Source organism: Leuciscus leuciscus (assembly GCF_965113295.1).
Source record: "Leuciscus leuciscus genome assembly, chromosome: 24".
Lineage (NCBI taxonomy): Eukaryota > Metazoa > Chordata > Actinopteri > Cypriniformes > Leuciscidae > Leuciscus > Leuciscus leuciscus.
Window position 1 is genome coordinate 24,125,967 of NC_138723.1, and position 18,624 is coordinate 24,144,590.

General features: G+C 38.7%; 1 pseudogene across 1 annotated transcript; it reads left to right on the forward strand.

Moving 5' to 3' along the window:
- Positions 1-5,785: 5,785 nt before the first annotated feature.
- Positions 5,786-13,130, forward strand: LOC309488868 (collagenase 3-like; annotated as a pseudogene). Its single transcript, XR_014211730.1, has 6 exons — positions 5,786-6,097; positions 6,189-6,433; positions 9,260-9,371; positions 12,518-12,554; positions 12,657-12,833; positions 12,976-13,130. The product of XR_014211730.1 is annotated as a collagenase 3-like (transcript).
- The last annotated feature ends 5,494 nt before the right edge of the window (positions 13,131-18,624 follow it).

An 18,624-nucleotide genomic window follows, 5' to 3' on the forward strand; every position in this document is an offset into this window, starting at 1 on the left:
TGAGCTACAGGACATCGTCTTTCAAAACATGACCTGTGCGAAAGAGAAAAAAAATGAATGCGTCATTGTACCTAGCACTTCTGAAAATGCACTTCCGAATGGGTCTCTGTCCCCAGCACATTGCAAACCAAATTGGCGCCCATGGGAGAATGGCAAGCCTTTTAGTTCATGGACTAAAAAAAAATCAAACAGCCAGGTACGTTTCTTTGCACAGTATGTCACAGGAGACTTCAATATGGCAATAATGGCAAAAAAGTGCTAGGTCGCCATCAATCAGAAGCTAGTCACAATGCTGCCGTTCGTGCTCTATACAGTACACATGCTCCCTGCCTGGTTTTCATAGATTAAAATAGCTTTTAAAATACGCCTACTGGCAATATTAAAGTGGTTTAAAACGTCTCCCCTGAAAACGCTATTGGTCTCCTATTAAAAAAGTTAAAGGAATATGAAAAACTTGTAAAACTAGCGCTTGGCCTAAAAAAAAATGTTTTTTCACTTTAATCCCTGTGCACTTAACTCCGAGATTTGAGAAGCTGTCGTCAGTGAAATAAAGGGAACACAGCAAAAGTTTAGGATTACACTGCTATGATATCATGGTAAAGATGAACTTTAACCACTGATTCTGATGCTCGTCCTTGGGCAGTGAAAATAAAACTGGCTTTACGTCACATTGTAGAGCACAGCGTCTTCTCAACATGATGCTATCCAGCATCCACAGGGATCAGCTGTGGTGTTTGAAGGGTTTCAAGTTTTCCCTGGTGTCAGCAATATGCTAATGTTTTGTCTTGACGTCACAACTAAATGGCTTATGACTCGTTTGAAAAACGATTAGGCCTCAGAGGCCTCGTTTACACTGCAGGTCTTGATGCCCAATTCTGATTTGTTGGCTATATTCGTTTTTTTTTTTTTTTTGACCGTCCGTTTACACGTTCTTTCAATTGTGACCCATATCCGAATCATGTGTTTACACTAGCCATACTATCTGAAACATCGCGCATGCTTAAAGGGTTAAATTATCTTACACAGATGGACGAACGCAAAATATGATTGATACTAGCTCTGTTCGCCAAACATCACCATGATTATGAGGCGGAGGAGGACGAAAAGTGCAATCATTGCAGCCTGTGCATTTGCTTCAGTTATTGTGTGCGAGAGGGATCTCAGGACTGGTAGGAGTATATTGTGGCCAGCTTTAACGAGAAGCAGTGGGTCCGAAATTTTAGGATGAGCAAGCCAACCTTTGATATATGTTGTGTCAACGTTTGTCCACATTCCTCTCCTACGACGACACGTTTCGACAGGCCATCCGTCCCTTTGCAGACGCGCATCGGGGTTGCTCTAGTCATTAAACCGCGGAGAAGTAGCCTAATGCCTCAGAAAATCCGATCTGCCTGTTTACATGACAGTCGCATTGGCACATATCCGATTTATATCTGATTTATTTTAACATATGAATGAGGCCTGAAACCGATCTCGAAATATCTGAATGCATGCACTTTTTTCCTGTTTACACTGTCATAGAACACATCCGATCTGTGTCACATGAGCAAAAAATCTGAATTGGGTTACATTTCACTTGTAAACGAGGCCTTAGAGCTGTTACACACTACATGAAAGGTCATTTTCAAAAATCCATAATGGGGCACTTTAATTTTCCTTGCTTTTATTTTGTGATTATTTTAATTCCTTACTGTGTAAATTGCCAAAGTGTATGACGTGCTATATAAATAAAACTAGGCCTTGCCTAATGTTGCATCACAATAAATAAATCAAATGGATGTAATTGATTGTGAGAGTGAATAAAGAATATGCTGATGTACATGGACTCAAGTCGCTTTTTTGGAATTTATTAAATTCAATAGCATACATGTAAAATATAAATAATAAAATAGTGTAAAATGGGCTATAACACTGTAAAATGAAATTGCGGTATGGACATCATACTGTAAAATTAAATTGCGGTAAGGGCATCTTACTGTAAAATTGAATTGCAGTAAGGGCATCATACTGTAAAATTAAATTGCGGTAAGGGCATCTTACCGTAAAACACATTTACAGGTAAGCTACTGTAAAGGGGAACTTACAGTAACTTACTGGCAATAGTGCTGCCAGTAAGTTACCGCAAAAATACGATAAAATGTCTAACAGTGTAGATCAACATTAGAATAACATACAGATCATATTCTAACATTTCATCATGTTGAGCTATATAACATTGATTAGTTTTATGTAAATGTGCTCACCTGTTTAATAAAGTACATGTAGAAGCGGTCGAAGTCTCGGACGTGGAGCTCTCGTTTATATACTATGGGAGCTCTAGGCATCTCGAAAACACCGCGCTGATATTGATTCTCGTTTTAGTTCTCCTTTTGTATCCAAAGTCTCCTTGCCATGGTCCATAATGTTTGAACGAAACAACAACAGCGTGCAAATAGACATTGCGAACTACCGTCAGTCGCTTTGGTCAGAGGGCTCTGGTTCATAGCTCTGGTTGCCATGGAAGTACGAGCGGAAACCAGGGACAACGCGGATATGACGCCATTGACGGCGACAAAACGGAAATAAAGAAACGGGACGTTTCTCGAATTAAATTACAAATTTCTCCTGGTTTGAAAGTTGTTGGAAACAGTCGGGATAATGTAAGTACACAACAAAAAAAAAATATATAACATAGATATAGTGATTTTTGCTATTTTTAAAGCAAAAAAGTTACATATTGTGGCTTTAAACAGCCCCAGGGTTGTGTTTTTGCATGTGCGTCTTTCATTCGTCATTCACGTCAGGATTTAGAAAACTCGTATGGGCACTGGATGTCCAGTGGTTATGTAAAACTTCAATCAAAGCCTAAAAAAAAAAGAACATCGCTTGTAATGCTTATAAAATGTAATGCTTATAAAATTAAACGTTTACAGGCCACAAGCTCTGCCCACTTTTAAAAGAAATTTGTCTGGAGTGCATGATGTAAAAATAATGATTGGTATATACCTTGCAAATAACACATTATATGAACTGTATTCAAATTTAAATATTATAGCTGGACCTTTAAGTTAAGAAAAGTAATAAAGAAAAAAACATCTAAATGAAATGTTTAACAAAAAGCAGCCCACTTTATCTGCATTCACTTTACCTGCATTCACTATATATATATATGAGGGATAGATTAGTCTCGTCATCGCTATGTGTTTGTAGTTTGTATATATATTATATATATAGGCTACGACTAGTAAATATTTGTATATTACTAACATCAAAGTGTGTGGGACAGAAATACTCTCCACAGCAGGACACGACTCTTGAGATGAAATTGGTCAAATGTATTCATTCACCTGATCATTATAAAGGCTGTGAGATGTCTTGGCTGTTATACATGACATGTTGGGATATCGCATAAAAACTCTGGATGGAAACGCCAAGACGTGCATACATTCTAAAAATGCGCAAAAAAATAAATAAAAAATGATATGCTCACTTGAGGCAGATACATTTTTTATCGATAACATGAAGTGAGCATATGAATGGAAACCCGGCCATTTACTGAACAAATCCCTCGATGCACAACACAACTCGTAATGCTGGGTACACACCAAAAGATAATCGGGCTGATTTTGGGCCGATTTCTCCCCTTCCGACAATCCTAGCTATGTCCCGATTATCTTGATGGTTTAACAGATTATTTGATCAGATTTTCCCTTGGTGTGAGGTGTGTTAAGAGTGTCCGAACCTGCTCGGAAGAACGTCGGAGCCGCTCCGATCGCGAATCGTAAATATTAAACATGTTTAATATTTACGATCAGAAATCCTGATGTGTGGGGGGAACTCCGAGGACAAACACGCGCACGCTCTGGAGATTATCACGTGAAACGAAACAATATCCAATCAGAAAGCGAGATGATGGAAGACACGGTCATTCTCACACACACACACACACACACACACACACACACACACACACACACACACACTTGCAGGAAGCTTAATGTTAAGATTTAGTATTCATAAGTGTAAATTTCGAGGAAACAAGCCTTTGTTTTTCATTTTAAGAGCAGAAATTTTACAATACCTAAACACAATATTGGGTTTGAAAAATAAGAAAGCTGCAAAGTGCGTTTCAATCTGTAAACATTTTCAAATTTTTGTTTAACTTTTAAGTTTGTCACTGTTTATGTATATGTCTTTTTATGTTTGTTTATCGGCTTTACTCTTTGTACCCCCCTGACTGTAATTGTATAATTCTTAAAATAAATTTTAAAAAAAGATAAAAAATAAAAAAAAAGCTGAGTGTTAAGGGTTCAGTGAGGTTCTATAGACTAGAGGGATTAAATAACTTTTTCTAAAGAGACAATAAATCCAATAAAGACAATAAAGAATGAATATATTTTTGTATAAAAGGTTATATATAATGGTAGGTACAATGATTTTTTCACGTGAATTTTCTGTGAAAATCATTCCAAACACTATCGCAATTTCTTCCTGCATATCGTCCGTCATGCTTATTCTGAAGTCTCACGATATTTTGCGAGATTTCCTGTGTTCATAGTCGAGACTCTGGTTGAAAATCTGTTTGTGTGTGGTGTGCTGTCTTTGTCACATCATGGCACACCACACACTATAGGAGCAAAACGCTTAAATCTAGGATTTTTTGTCCTCATGTTTGTGGTCTGTCACATTTTGAAAATCTTATAAGATGTAAAAAATCTTTTGGTGTGTACCCAGCATTAGTAAAGCGACCTTGAGCTACAGGCGCTATACAAAACTTCTTCTTCTTCAAATGTTGGTTTGATCATTCTGAAATGCCTGAGCATTTCAGCCTGAGTATTTCCAGTCTGTCATCACAATGATTAGGTATAATTACCTCCCAGAACTCTCACATGATTGCATTCCTAAACACCAGATGCAAGATGACAGCGTTTATTTCGTTTCGTCTGATGCAAGTCAATTATGATGTAGACAACTTCCTTTTTTATTACAGATATTTTTACATTTTTTCCAGGAAGTGACGATTTTGTTCTTCTTACATGTGATGGAAACCCTGCTTTATTTGCTTTTTTTTTTTTTATGTGCAACTTTGAATGGAAACTGCTGTATACTGAATACCATGCAGATTTCTAATGTGTTAATTAATGTGTTTTCTCCGTTGCTAAGACACATTTTTGAAATTTAGAAATTTAGACAATGTAGAAACGTAGTGTAATGTATAGCTACACACACAAAAAAAAAACGGTTTAAATTGAGTTAACTAACTAAATTTTAACAATGAACTTTTTGACGATAAATAATATATAAAATAATTTACAGGCCCAATGAGGGATTAAGACAAGCTGTCAAAGGAACATGAAAAGCCAGAGTATACAAAAATATGTCAAATCAGTGTGCTGACTTTGCATTAAGATAAGCTGTCAAACATTTTGAACACATTTCAACCATCTCTCCTTAAAAAAAAGTAGTATCTTCATTCCATCATTGCAAGTCATAGTGTTTTAGGCTGCTTGCAATGTTGAAAAGAAAATCTGTTAGTGAAGATTTTTAAAAAACCTAGATGTAAAATAAATAAATTAGATCTAAAGTTATAACATAATATTAATCATACCTTTCCACTCAGAAGCAAAAATGGCAGTCAGAAATTGGAAATGCATCCCATCTAACCAGAAACGCAGATAAAATAAATTTCCTCCAGGGATGAAAATGACCAGAAGGGGGGATATCAAAAGCAGAGACAGTGAATACAAAACCCACAATCTTCCTAAAGCGGCCTATTCAGTTGAGTCATAGGTGAAGTCATCGTCAATACAAACTTTTGTCTGACATGTTTAGACAGGAGCTTAAAACCCCCTGAAACTATGAGAGTTTCCCACTCCCACCCCCGCTAATACCACTGCTGATTGGAAATGATAAAACACGGGACAAGCCCCTTTTTAGACGATCTAGACTTATAAAAGACAGAAGCAGAGACTCTGGAGGACACTTTTCTTTCCCTGCAGAGGAAGAGGACTGCAGTATGGGGCACTTGACAGCTCTTGTTCTGACACTTGTGGTGTATTTGTCTCTTTGTGATGGCGCACCTACGACTGCATCATCAGAAGACCATCAAATAGCAGAGGTCAGTACCCATATGCCTTATATGTACTCCTATGTTCTTTATCTAATCTATACATTAATGTTATAAAACGTTCCTTCCTCGTTCTCCCCAGGCTTATCTGTCACAGTTCTACAGGGACAATAATGCAACTAAATCACGCAGCAGAACGATGATCCTCCCAGATCTAGAAAATGAACTGAAGGTCATGCAGGCGTTTTTTGGACTGGAGGTCACGGGCAAGCTGGACTCAAACACTCTTGAGACGATGAAGCTGCCATGCTGTGGAGTCACTGATGTGGCCAAATTCAGCCACTTCCAGGGGAGACCCAGTTGGAAGCAGAGCATTGTAACATACAGGTTGGTTCAGCATGTACCTGTGCCTTCCAATCAGTAGAGCAACATCGAGGTCATGGGTTCGATTCCCAGGGAAAGCAAAAAGTGATAAAATGTGTACCTTGAGTGCAATAAGTCACTTTGGGTAAAATAATCTGCCAAATTCATAAATGTGAAATGTTTAGCTCCTTAATGAAATAACAAATAAGACAAGTTTGTTCCCAGAAATTCAACCAATCAGATTAGACCTTGCCAGATATAGAAATGCTTTCCAGTTTTCTGTGCAAAATGCATGAGACTGTCAATGAAGGGACTTTGGGATCCAAAATAAGTTTTAATTAAAAAAAAGGACGAAAAAGTTTGCAGTTCTTCTCTATTGTGACGTATATCTGAGTGAAACTGCTTCTGGAACAAGAAAAAATGTAGGGTGGGTTTGGATTGTTGTGGTTTGCTATTGGTTGATCTCATGTGAGTGACATGTAGCCTCGCCCTCACACCACTAAGCATGTCATCAGAGAAGAGACTAGGGGCCTTATTTTAATGGTCTAAGCGCATGGTCTAAAGCACACAGCGCAAGTGCATTTAGGACATGTCCGAATCCACTTTTGCTAGTTTGACGACGGGAAAAATGGTCAGCGCACCCGGCGCATGGTCTAAAAGGGTTGTCCCTATTCTCTTAATGTGTAAAGGGTGTGTTTTGGCTGTAACGTGCAATAATTCAATTAGAGTCTCATCTCCCATTCCCTTTAAAAGCCAGTTGCGCTTGTGCCATGGTGGATTCGCTATTTATATGGATGAATTTGCAAGTGGAAAGACTGAGTCCAGAGAGGAATCTAATCTGCTCGTGCACAAGGTTAAAGTGCGCAACTAGACCATCTACGGGACAAGCTGGATTCCACCATATCTTTATGTACACAATAATAGTCTTTTACATTGTAATCCCTTTATTTTTTTTATATTTGGCATGTTTGTGTGCTGCTGCGCATCCCTGTGTGTGTAATAAGCGTACATCCCTGTGTACGTGCATTGTGCACCCGCCTATAGGCTTATATTACTATAAAGTGCTCTTTAAATAACAAACAAAAATACTGCGCCATTGACTTTAGACCAGGTCTTTGTTGGTCAATGGTGCAGTCTATTTCAGTTGCCTCAAAATAGCATCGCGCCAACAATGCGCCAGAACACACCTTGTTTTCAGACCAGCACGCCCATTGGCGCACAAATGGGCACAAATGCATTTGCTATTAAAACAACGTGGCGCAGGACGTGAAAATGAAAACTGCGTTGGGCTGAAACTAGCAAAAAACACTTGCGTCACGCCTTGCGCCGGGTGTATGATAGGGTCCTAGATGTGTCACAGTGTCTGGTTTGTGTTTCCCTGGGTGTCCACTAGAGTAGGGGTGTGAACCGACACTGGTCTCACGGTTCGGTTCGATTATGATTATTATGTCATCGATCCGGTTCAATTCGATATCACGATGCATCACGATGCACCGCATCCTCAATTTTAAATTTTACTTCAAAAGTGATGTGTGCGCGCATGTGCTCGCCTGTTCGGGAAGTTGCAGTGACAGAAACAGTGACATTCCAGTTTAAGTTTCATGGGATTAAAGCTTGTTTATGACACTAAGAAAAGGAAAATCTGTCAAATAAATTTTGTTTTAAAGAAATGTTCATTTAAAAGCAGCGCTCATTAATCAGTGTATTATGTTACCATTAAAGATGCGCGCATCAACCGTCGCCGAGTCCGCTGTTGAAACTGACGATCATCCATTTATAATCACGCGTAACAACCCAGAATAATTGTAATTTGACCATCGGGTGCGGATACTTAAATCAGAGAAAGTTATTGGGGCGGGTGGATGATTTGTTTTTGGCTGCGGATTCGGGTTACGGAGCTCATCCACTTACTCTAAAGCAGTCAGACTCTGCCGGGCGATAACAGCTCGGGGTGAAAACGGTTAACGTGGTTTATCAAGTTAGTGGTATTACCTGCATATTCTATTTGTGCGTGACATGAGCGTACACAGCGCGTGTCTTCTGCAGGTCGTGCTTACCACGTTGTTCATAAAAGCCGAAATGTGCCCAGATGTTGGCTTTTAAAGTAGTTGGAGCATTTTTAATTTTCTCTCACTCGCGTCTCACCTCCCTCTGCCATTGTATGCATCCGCAACAAAGCACGTACGCGACAAATGACGTAAGAAAAGCGTCAGTACATTATAACCGGTTATGGTCTATTACTGAACCGATACCGAATCGTCCTCGTCTGCATCGCGATGCATCGTAGAAACGATTAATTTTGACACCCCTACACTAGAGGTCCTCTTCCCCACGGTGTCATTCACATTAGGAACTGCATTCCCCACAATCCTTGTCTGCACTCATCACTGTTCATTGTACCCAGCTGTTCCCCATCATGATTGTTAGTTCTGTGTGTATTTATACCCTGTCTGTTTTAGTGTTTGTTACGGAGTCCTTGTTATTGGTCACACCACCGTTGAGGTCTGTTGATCGGCTGTGTCTTGTTCTGTTCTTGTATTTTTGGATTGCTTACATTGAGTTTGACCTTGGCCTGGACTGTTTACGAGTACGGATTTCCCCAATAAATATTACTTGCTGCTATTGGATCTTCTCCTCTTTTCCTGTGAGTGGATCGTGACAAGATGTCGCTGCCAGAAGACGAGGAAGTTATTTTGATTAAACACTATGGCAGTGCGCATGGAAATGATAATGTGCATGGATAAATCATTTATAATAAACGCTGCAATATTCCATAAAAATATGAATTGTCAATTGGTGTCATAGTGACTTTTAAGGATACTAAACATGATTTGCTTCTTTCTCTCTTAGAATTACTGAATATACATCACAGTTGAGCCAGAGAGATGTGGATGCCATTATTGCCAAAGCTTTCCAGCTCTACAGTGATGTTATTCCACTCGATTTCAAACAGATCTACACTGTGAAAAAAAAAAATTGAGAAAAAGTTTAAAGGGTTAGTCCACCCAAAAATGAAAATTCTGTCAGTAATTACTCACCCTCATGTTGTTCCAATCATGTAAGACTTTCGTTCATCTTCGGATCACAAATTAAGATATTTTTGATTAAATCTGAGAGCTATCTCACTCCTCCATAGGCTTCCAGAGGGACCGAAACTCGCCGGCCCAGAAAGTCAGTGAAGAAAATGTTGAAATAGTCCAAGTGACTACAGTGGCTCTACATTAAGTTTATCATGCGACGACAATACTTTTTGTGCGAAAAAAACAACAAAAATAACGACTTTATTCAACTATTAGTGTTCTTCAATGTGGGCCTCTGACGAGAGTTCACGGGAGCGCCACGACGCATGCGCGAGAACTGAGATTACGGCGTTCTTCTTCTACTACTACTTGTTACTGGCTGCTCACTCCTTAGGAGTATTATCGCCATCTACTGTACAAGATGACGTCCCGACATTGCCGGGAGCGCAAAACGGTCTGTCTACAAGCAGCTGAAGACGCGCGCTGTATGTAAAACTGTATTCGTAAATATGTCCGCAGATTTCGATGTAGATGAAGATTAGATTTTTTTTTTAACCAACCATACTTATTTGAACCAGAATACACAGACTTTGAACTACAAGAGATGGAAGATGCTGCAACACAACCGCAGTCTGCTTCTGAAAGACAGAGAGCATTGGACAGCTGATGGTGTAAATGTAATCAGTGCCAAGCGATGCCTACTGAGGCCATCCTTAAAAATATTTTGGTTTGCCGTAACAGCCAAAAAAAAAAAAAAAGGGGTCGGTTGGTCGGTCTATATATAGCCTATATTCTTTCGCAAGTTAACGCAAGTTTACAACCGGCAAGTCGTTTTTTTATCAACTTAAAAACTCAAAGTCCAAAAGGATAAAAAAATTATTAATTGGGTCGGTCCTAAATTGACAGGGTCGGTCGGGTTATGGCAAACAAGACTATTTTTAAGGATGGCCTGAACAGAAGAGCGTGTGCTGCATCGATTGGGACATACAGTTACATACATTACGAATACAGTTTTACAAAAGCAAAATAATATAATATTTGATGATTTATCGAAAATCGTATCTCTCCCCCCACATGCTCACCTGCAAGACGCTCTGACATTAAAGGTACAATATGCAAGAATTTTTGCCGCTAGAGGGCGCTACATTCCAAACAACAACAACGGCGTAGCTTGATGACGATGTGAAGGAGCGTGGAATGATGGGAACTGTCGTTTTAAACTCCACCGTGGATGTAAATCAGTCAGACGGGAATCGAAAAATCATGTTCATGGATGAGGCTAAGTTCTATTTTTATAAATTTTGCGTTTAATGACATGCTTTTTGTGGCGAGGGGGGCGTGGTTCAGCGCGGTCTGTGATGGGAGAGAAAAGAGACGAGCAAGTAGGTCAAGTACAAATGACGAACACCTGTGTCTTATTGCAGTGATCGGCGTGGAGAGACCGCTTATAAGCCGCGCTGGAACGAGAGAGAGACTGGAGAGAAAATTGGACGCAGAGGAAGAAAACCGGTGGATCCGAGCTCTCATTTTTGAACTGTTTTGTGCCGTCGCGGTTGCCACAGTGAATGCGCGTTGTGCGCGGCTTTTGATTGTTTTGCTTTATTTTAATAAAGTACGAGTCCCAGTCACGACGACGCGTCTTCTTCCTTCCTGACTCTTAAACCTCATCACACTATTATTTCATTAAAATGAATTAACTGCATGAAAAGTAAGGTTTAATACTTCATAGATGTTACTGTATTTGTTGAATTCATTGTTGTGATAACGCTGCGCAGTTTTACATGTTCTAAACAATTGTTGTAAAAATACATTCGAACATGCCCACATCATTTGCCAAAATACTGATTAATCTTTATGTATAACACATGCTATATTTATTTACATGGCCATAAACACCAGACGTGATAAACAATGTCAATAAACTAAACACAAATCTAAAGCAATAATACTTTCCTTACATAAACATAACTATTACCGAATGCTACATTTGGAAAATATAAAATGAAGCATGCTTTGTCGACAGAACCAGCTGCAATCGGTAAAGAATAATTGTGTACCATAACGACTGCAAGAAACAAGCTAAAGTTTGTAGCTTGATAGACGCTACAACTACAACTTCCGCATTTGTCCAGGACTCCACGCAGTACGAGCGGAAACCGAGGGTGACGCGGATATGACGCAATTGACTGGCGACTCCCAGCTCCCCCCTGTTCTAACGCCCCGTTTCCTTGGTTAAAATCGCAATTTTCTCACGATTTAAAAATAGTTGGAAACATTTGGGATATTGTAAGTAATCAACTTAACAAAATATATAACACTGGCCTTGAGATTTTGGGATATTTTAATGCAAAATTCTTACATATTGTACCTTTAAATTTCTCTGTAGGCTACTGTAGGCTTTTTGTAGAAAGCCTTTCTTTAAAGTGAATTTCGTTTTGTATTAATTGTAGCATGCAGGCAATATAATCAGGACATGGAGGCGCGCTCGTCTCTTAAATGAACCAAAACTCTACATTGAATCTTTAAAAAAAAGAAGAAAGAATATAGGCTATATATAGACCGACCAACCGACCCCTTTTTTTTTTTTTTTTTTTTTTTTTGGCTGTTACGGCAAACCAAAATATTTTTAAGGATGGCCTCAGTAGGCATCGCTTGGCACTGATTACATTTACACCATCAGCTGTCCAATGCTCTCTGTCTTTCAGAAGCAGACTGCGGTTGTGTTGCAGCATCTTCCATCTCTTGTAGTTCAATGTCTGTGTATTCTGGTTCAAATAAGTATGGTTGGTTAAAAAACAAAACAAATCTTCATCTACATCGAAATCTGCAGACATATTTACGAATACAGTTTTACATACAGCGCGCGTCTTCAGCTGCTTGTAAACAGACCGTAATTACTGACAGAATTTTCATTTTTGGGTGAACTAACCCTTTAAGGCAACCAGCTGCAGGACATTTGAGTTTTCTCAACTTAAGTGTTTGAGTTATCTCAACTTTTCTCATCTTTTTTCATGTTAAATAGTTGAATAAACTTTAAAAACTGATTTTGTCATACAAAACGTAAGTTGGATTTTTTACAGTGTACAGTGGCACAGCTGATATCATGATTCTCTTCAAAGCTGGATGTAGGTTTTAAACACATCCTTCATTTCCATATATATATATATATTTGGAAATGATCATTAATTATTGGAAATGATCATTAATTAATGAAAAAAAAAGAAAAGAAAAAGGTTTTATATATATATATATATATATATATATATATATATATATATATATATATATATATATATATAATTCCAAAGACACTTCAGCTCTCATGTATCCAACTTACCGATACGTCAACACGAATGGCTATACACTTCCCCATGATGACCGACTTGGGGTCCAGGCCCTGTATGGTAAATGTTTTTTTGTTTGTTTTTTGTGATACAGAGAACTATACTGTAATAGCAATAAATTAAATTCAATACTTATTATTAATGTTATGGATAAAACAATCAATAAATATGTATTTTTCACCAATTTTCTATAATGTTTCAGGTGTTCGAACGTCAAAAGATAAACCTGAACCAAAACCAAAACCAGAACCAAAACCCAATCCTGAACCAAGCCCACCAGAACCGTGCAAGCGTGACTTAGTATTTAATGCAGCAAACAGCGTTCGTGGAGAACTGTACTTCTTTAAAGATGGGTAAGATTATCATTTTAATTTATATTGTTTAATATTATATATATACTGTATATGAATAATAATCTCAATATGGGAAATGCTGAAGATTTAATTTGTTTTTAATCACAAAAATTATAAACCTAATGTGGTTTTGGCAATGTAATTGGTGCAAGCACAGCAAAAAAGCCAGTGTACATTTCACTCAATTTCCAAACTTCCTACAGGTTTCGTCTCGATCGGTCTAATGGTTTTGAAGATATTGGCAAATGTTAAGTGCTAAATCACAACGCTACACAAACCGTAAGGTGAAACCTAGCATATTTGGTAACGTTGGACATGGCAAGGATTCAGGAACCTAAGGAGATGAGTAGGTGGCGCTGCGCCAAAATGCACCATGTTGCCTCAGGTCATGGTTGTGATGACATACCAAGTTTGGTCTGAATATACGATAAAGTGTTGTGGACATACACACGTCTGCTTTCACAAGCGCTACGTAAAATTAGTTTGCGTGGTATTTGAGAACGGTTAAAACAAATTAACATGAATTCTATAAATGTTTGTCGGCATTACATTTTCGTGACAATCAGAGCAACGGCCTAGGAGGAGTTTGAAAAAGTAGGTTTTTCAGAAAATTCTAAATGGCGGACAAATTTTCGTGACGGAAAATGATGTCAGAGGTGCAATCGAATCGTCTTGAGGAAAGGAATCAGGGGAATTTTTTTTATTTTTTAGCATAAGTTATTAGCATAAACATGAGTGCAAATTTGGACAGTTGGTGGTGCTAGAGTGATTGATTTGGAGACTCCAAATTTGCTATGTTGACAGATCAGACTGTCCTCTATCAGTGTGCCAAGTTTCATAAGTTTCCTGTAAGCGGATCTATGGGCTGCCATAGACTTCCAGAGCAGAATAATAATAATAATAATAATAATAATAATAATAATAGGAACGGGAACGGATACAATAAGTGCCTACGCATCTTCGGTGCTTGGCCCCTAATAAAGCAGATAGCAAATTCATTCAACATTAAACAATTCATTCGCACGTTCACACAATATCAAACAATAAATTCTAATTTGCAGTCCCTCCATTGACCACAAGATGGTGACATTCCTTACAGAAACACCGAAAAGGAGATAAGAACGCTCTACTTGGTAATATTCTACTAAGAAATATTCAAACCTTTTTCAAAGAAAATATAACTGAAACGTATTATTAACAAATACATGTAATTAGAAGAGTATTGTATATTTCCTTTTCACTACTCAAAACCAAATCAATATCATGATGTTAACTTGAACATTTGGGACAACTCCATCTGGAGAAAGTCTGTTTTCCCACTGGGGGACGCAATTGCGAATGGCAGTGTTTAGCTCAAGGAGAGCTAGGCTTAACTCAGAAGTTTAGCGGTCTGGAAGTTTTTACACATAAATCAGGTACGATGGGTTAAAATGGGAGGGAGGGGTGTTATATTCTTATTATAGGATTAAAGGTATTACAGTTCCGTGTAGTAATGTTTCCAATGAGACAAACAACCTCCTCATATTTGGATCGAGAATGTTGCTATTTAAGCTCCCATTACGCCCCTTGGCAGAAGACTACTCTGGCCCTGTCCCAAATGGCACACTTCATATGCACTTTCGGTCTTGTGGACTTACAATGGCTGTCGCGTGCGCGTGTCCGTTAAGTCTGTGAGACCATAGGGTGTCGCATTTGTCATTTTAGGCCTCAGAAGGGTGCTCGCGAGCGTCCCCTTTGCGGTCGATATGCGCCCTCGATTCGCACTTTTGCCATAGACAGTAAAATAAATGGACACAGCGACCCCATTGGATTCAACGGAGAAAAGTTAAGTCAATTAGAAGCACTCACTTCCTGATGGCTGACCGTACTGCGCAGACTCAAACTGAGCTTGACGACGTAGATGAGACATGAGCAACCCGTCTGTCTTCTAGTAGCTGTGCCAAGAGAAATCTGAATCATTCCCTTCCGAAACTTGCAGAGACGGAGAGTGTGAGTAGGAGCTGTCCATGAGCTAGGAGCAGGAGAAACTTTTGCTAAGTATTCTGATTAATTATTTTGTCATTTTGCCTCCACGTCCCCCCCATTGCCTGCGAGCTTCTCCTCCTGTCCATACGGTAATTTCTCTACTGGGCGACAGAGAGTCGCGTGGTTATGACGCAATCGTTAGCCTATTTTTACAAAAACTGCTTCTACGGGGCCATAACGTAAGATACAAGGTAATGGAGCCTTTTATACATTTTCGTGTTTCTTTAGAAATAAATAATGGACAAATGGAGTCTTTAAACGCCTCAGATGTAAAGTTATTCGCTGTCAAAGTGACGCCAAAATGAATGGGAGACAATGGAATGCTAACAGCAGGTGATGGTCTGCTAATCAATGGCGGCGCCCAGGGAAGCTTCAGTTTTTTATGAAAGATTACCCCCCTGACTTTTGCTGAGCCCGCACTAATGCCCGACAGTCAAAGCGGCATTAGGTCATGAAAGTGCGGACTAGTAGGAAGACCACGAGTGCTTAGGGTGCCATTTGGGACAGGGCCTCTGTCTTCCCATTAGAAATGGTTGCTGGCGAGTAGCCTAACATTCACCATCCAGTTACACCTGTTGACCACACGAGGGATCACGCTAAGATTTCTAAATAAAGAAAGGTTGTATTTGATTCTCTTTTACAGTTCCAGCCAAAAGTTCTGATACACTGCATGTTTCTAATAATATGACCCTTTGATCTAAAGATTTATACTTAAGTGCTTGAAATTTAGACTTATTACAAATATAAAATTAATTTAATAAATTATTAAATTATTAATTGGACAAGAGTGAAGAAAAAGCACCCATTAAGGACCCATTACTTAAAAGATTTTAATCCACTGCATAATACGCTGATTTCACGCAGCCGCCATTTTGAAATCGAAAGTGAGGCTCCGGTGGGAAGAACCCCGGAAGTAACGATAAACAACAATGCCTTGGATTACCAACCTGAAGCTGCTGCCACGATTTACACTATTGGATGTTAATATCCAATATAGGATATGTATATAGTTCATTCCTGCTTCTTTTTTTACATTCTATATATAAAAAAAATATTTTATTTATAAATGAATTTCACTGTAGTCTGAAGTATGAATGAAATGTATGTACATTTTTAGAATTGACACAACATCATTAAACACAACAATACGCCATCGCATTCACGACTCTCCTGTGATTAAAGGCGACACTTCCGGTTTTCTTCCCACCGGAGCCTCGCTTTCGATTTCAAAATAACGGCTGCGTGAAATCAGCGTATAGCCATACTTCAATTTTTTTTGTCTTCACTATTATTCTAAAATGTCATCTAAATGTATCAGTCAACAGGATGACTGGTCTTTGTTTCCCCTTTGGGTCTACCTTGAACTTTCTTTAACATTTTCATGTTAAAGTGAACAAATAAAATGCATTCTAAAATATAGACACTTGTTCGGAATTCATACACCCTTGTTATTAAAAAAATGTAATGACCCATGAGTCATAAAAAGTAATTAATTTAAACTGCAGCAGTTTAGAAACTATGAAAAGAAGAGTAATCTTTAAACTGATTAATTTAATACACAAAAAAGAAGCTACCATTAAATTAAACTATACGTTACCTTTAGTTTGGTTATCAAGAAAGTGAATTTGTGAAGGGCCTCAGACCTAATTTGTCATATAACACGTCTTGCTAAACCTCCCCAGATGCTGTTCAAGCTACCCTGCAAGATAGCTTTTTCCAACTACAGCAGTCCTTTACACAACTCAAACTCACTCTCAATACCTCCAAAACAAAAATCATGTGGTTTTACCGTAAGGGTACTACGCCTCCTCCTGCCCTTAACATCACCACCTGCAATGGGGCTATTCTAGAACAAGTCACTGCATATAAATAGTTGGGCATCTGGCTGGAAACTTCACTTTCTTTCTCCATCCATAAATCAAAGCTGCAATCTAAGGTCAAGGCCAAGCTTGGTTTCCTTTACAGAAACCGCTCTTCCTTCACCACTTCTGCCAAACTTACTTTTATTCAAATGACCATTTTACCCATGTTAGACTATAGAGACACTATATATAGGGTTTCTTGCAAGTCCACTCTATCAAAACTTGACACTCTTTACCATTCCGCTATCAGGGTTGCCACAAATGCTCCTTTCAATACACACCACTGCACGCTATATTCATCTGTCAACTGGCCCTCCCTTCACAATCGCCGAAAAATTCATTGGTTCACCTTCATTTACAAGACCCTTCTCGACCACTCACCTCCTTACTTCGGTCACCTACTGCAGCCAAAGCCTGTCACATACAATATACCCGGTCTTCACTCCATTTTCAATTAAGCGTTCCCAAAACCAACTCTGCCTTTGGTCTTGCATCTTTTCAATCTGCTGCCGCTCGCGATTGGAACGCTCTGCAAAATATTCTTAAACTGGATACACTAATTTCAATTTCATCCCTCAAAACTATTATATCATTCTTGTTCACGGATATATGCAGTTGCTTCTCTACATAATGTGTATGTATGTGTATATATATATATATATATATATATATATATATATATATATATATATACATTTTCTTCTTCTTTTTTTTCAGTAAATAGATTTTGATGACTCACCCATCACTTCTACCTGTACACTTAGCTGGTTATAAGTGTCTGTTGTCTCCTGTGTTGTGTTTTAAATTGTATTTTTTTATGAAATTGTATCCTGTATGTATTTCTAATGTATTTATTTTAGCCCTACTTCCCTTTCCCTAAGTGGTTATTCCCCTTGTCAGGCCGCCATTGTAAATAAGAACTTATTCTTAATGACTTGCCTGTAAAAAAATCGTTTAAATCTGGGGATGATGCTCATTACAAGAGCGCGAGATACGAGCTTAGGAATGCAATTAAGTCTGCTAAAAAACAACATCGGGACAAGATAGAGCGATATTGTTCTGAAGGGGACTCTAGGAGTGTTTGGCAAGGCCTACAAGCGGTCACTAGCTATAAGGCCAAACCTAGCGGCGTCATAACAAGCTCTGCTTTCTTCCCAGATGACTTGAACAATTTTTATGCTCGTTTTGAATGCGCTGCTGAGGCACTGACGCGGGGAACATCTCCTACTAGGGATGAGCATGTTAAAGTACCTTCATATGGGAATACACACACAGACATATCATCTCCCGATGGGGATGCCTTCGGCAGTCAAGCATATCAGGTCTCAGTTGCTGATACATGCAAAGTTTTTAAAGCTGTGAAAATAGGGAAGGCTGCTGGGGCTGATGGCATTACTCCGCGAGTCTTAAGGACATGTTATAGCCAACTTGCATCTGTTTTTACCGATATTTTTAACTTGTCATTATCTCTTTGTATGGTTCCGAATTGTTTTAAAAAGTCAATCATAATTCCTGTGCCTAAGAAAACAACTGTCACCTGTATGAATGATTTTAGACCTGTAGCCTTGACTTCTGTGATTATGAAGTGCTTTGAACTGCTTGTGAAATCAT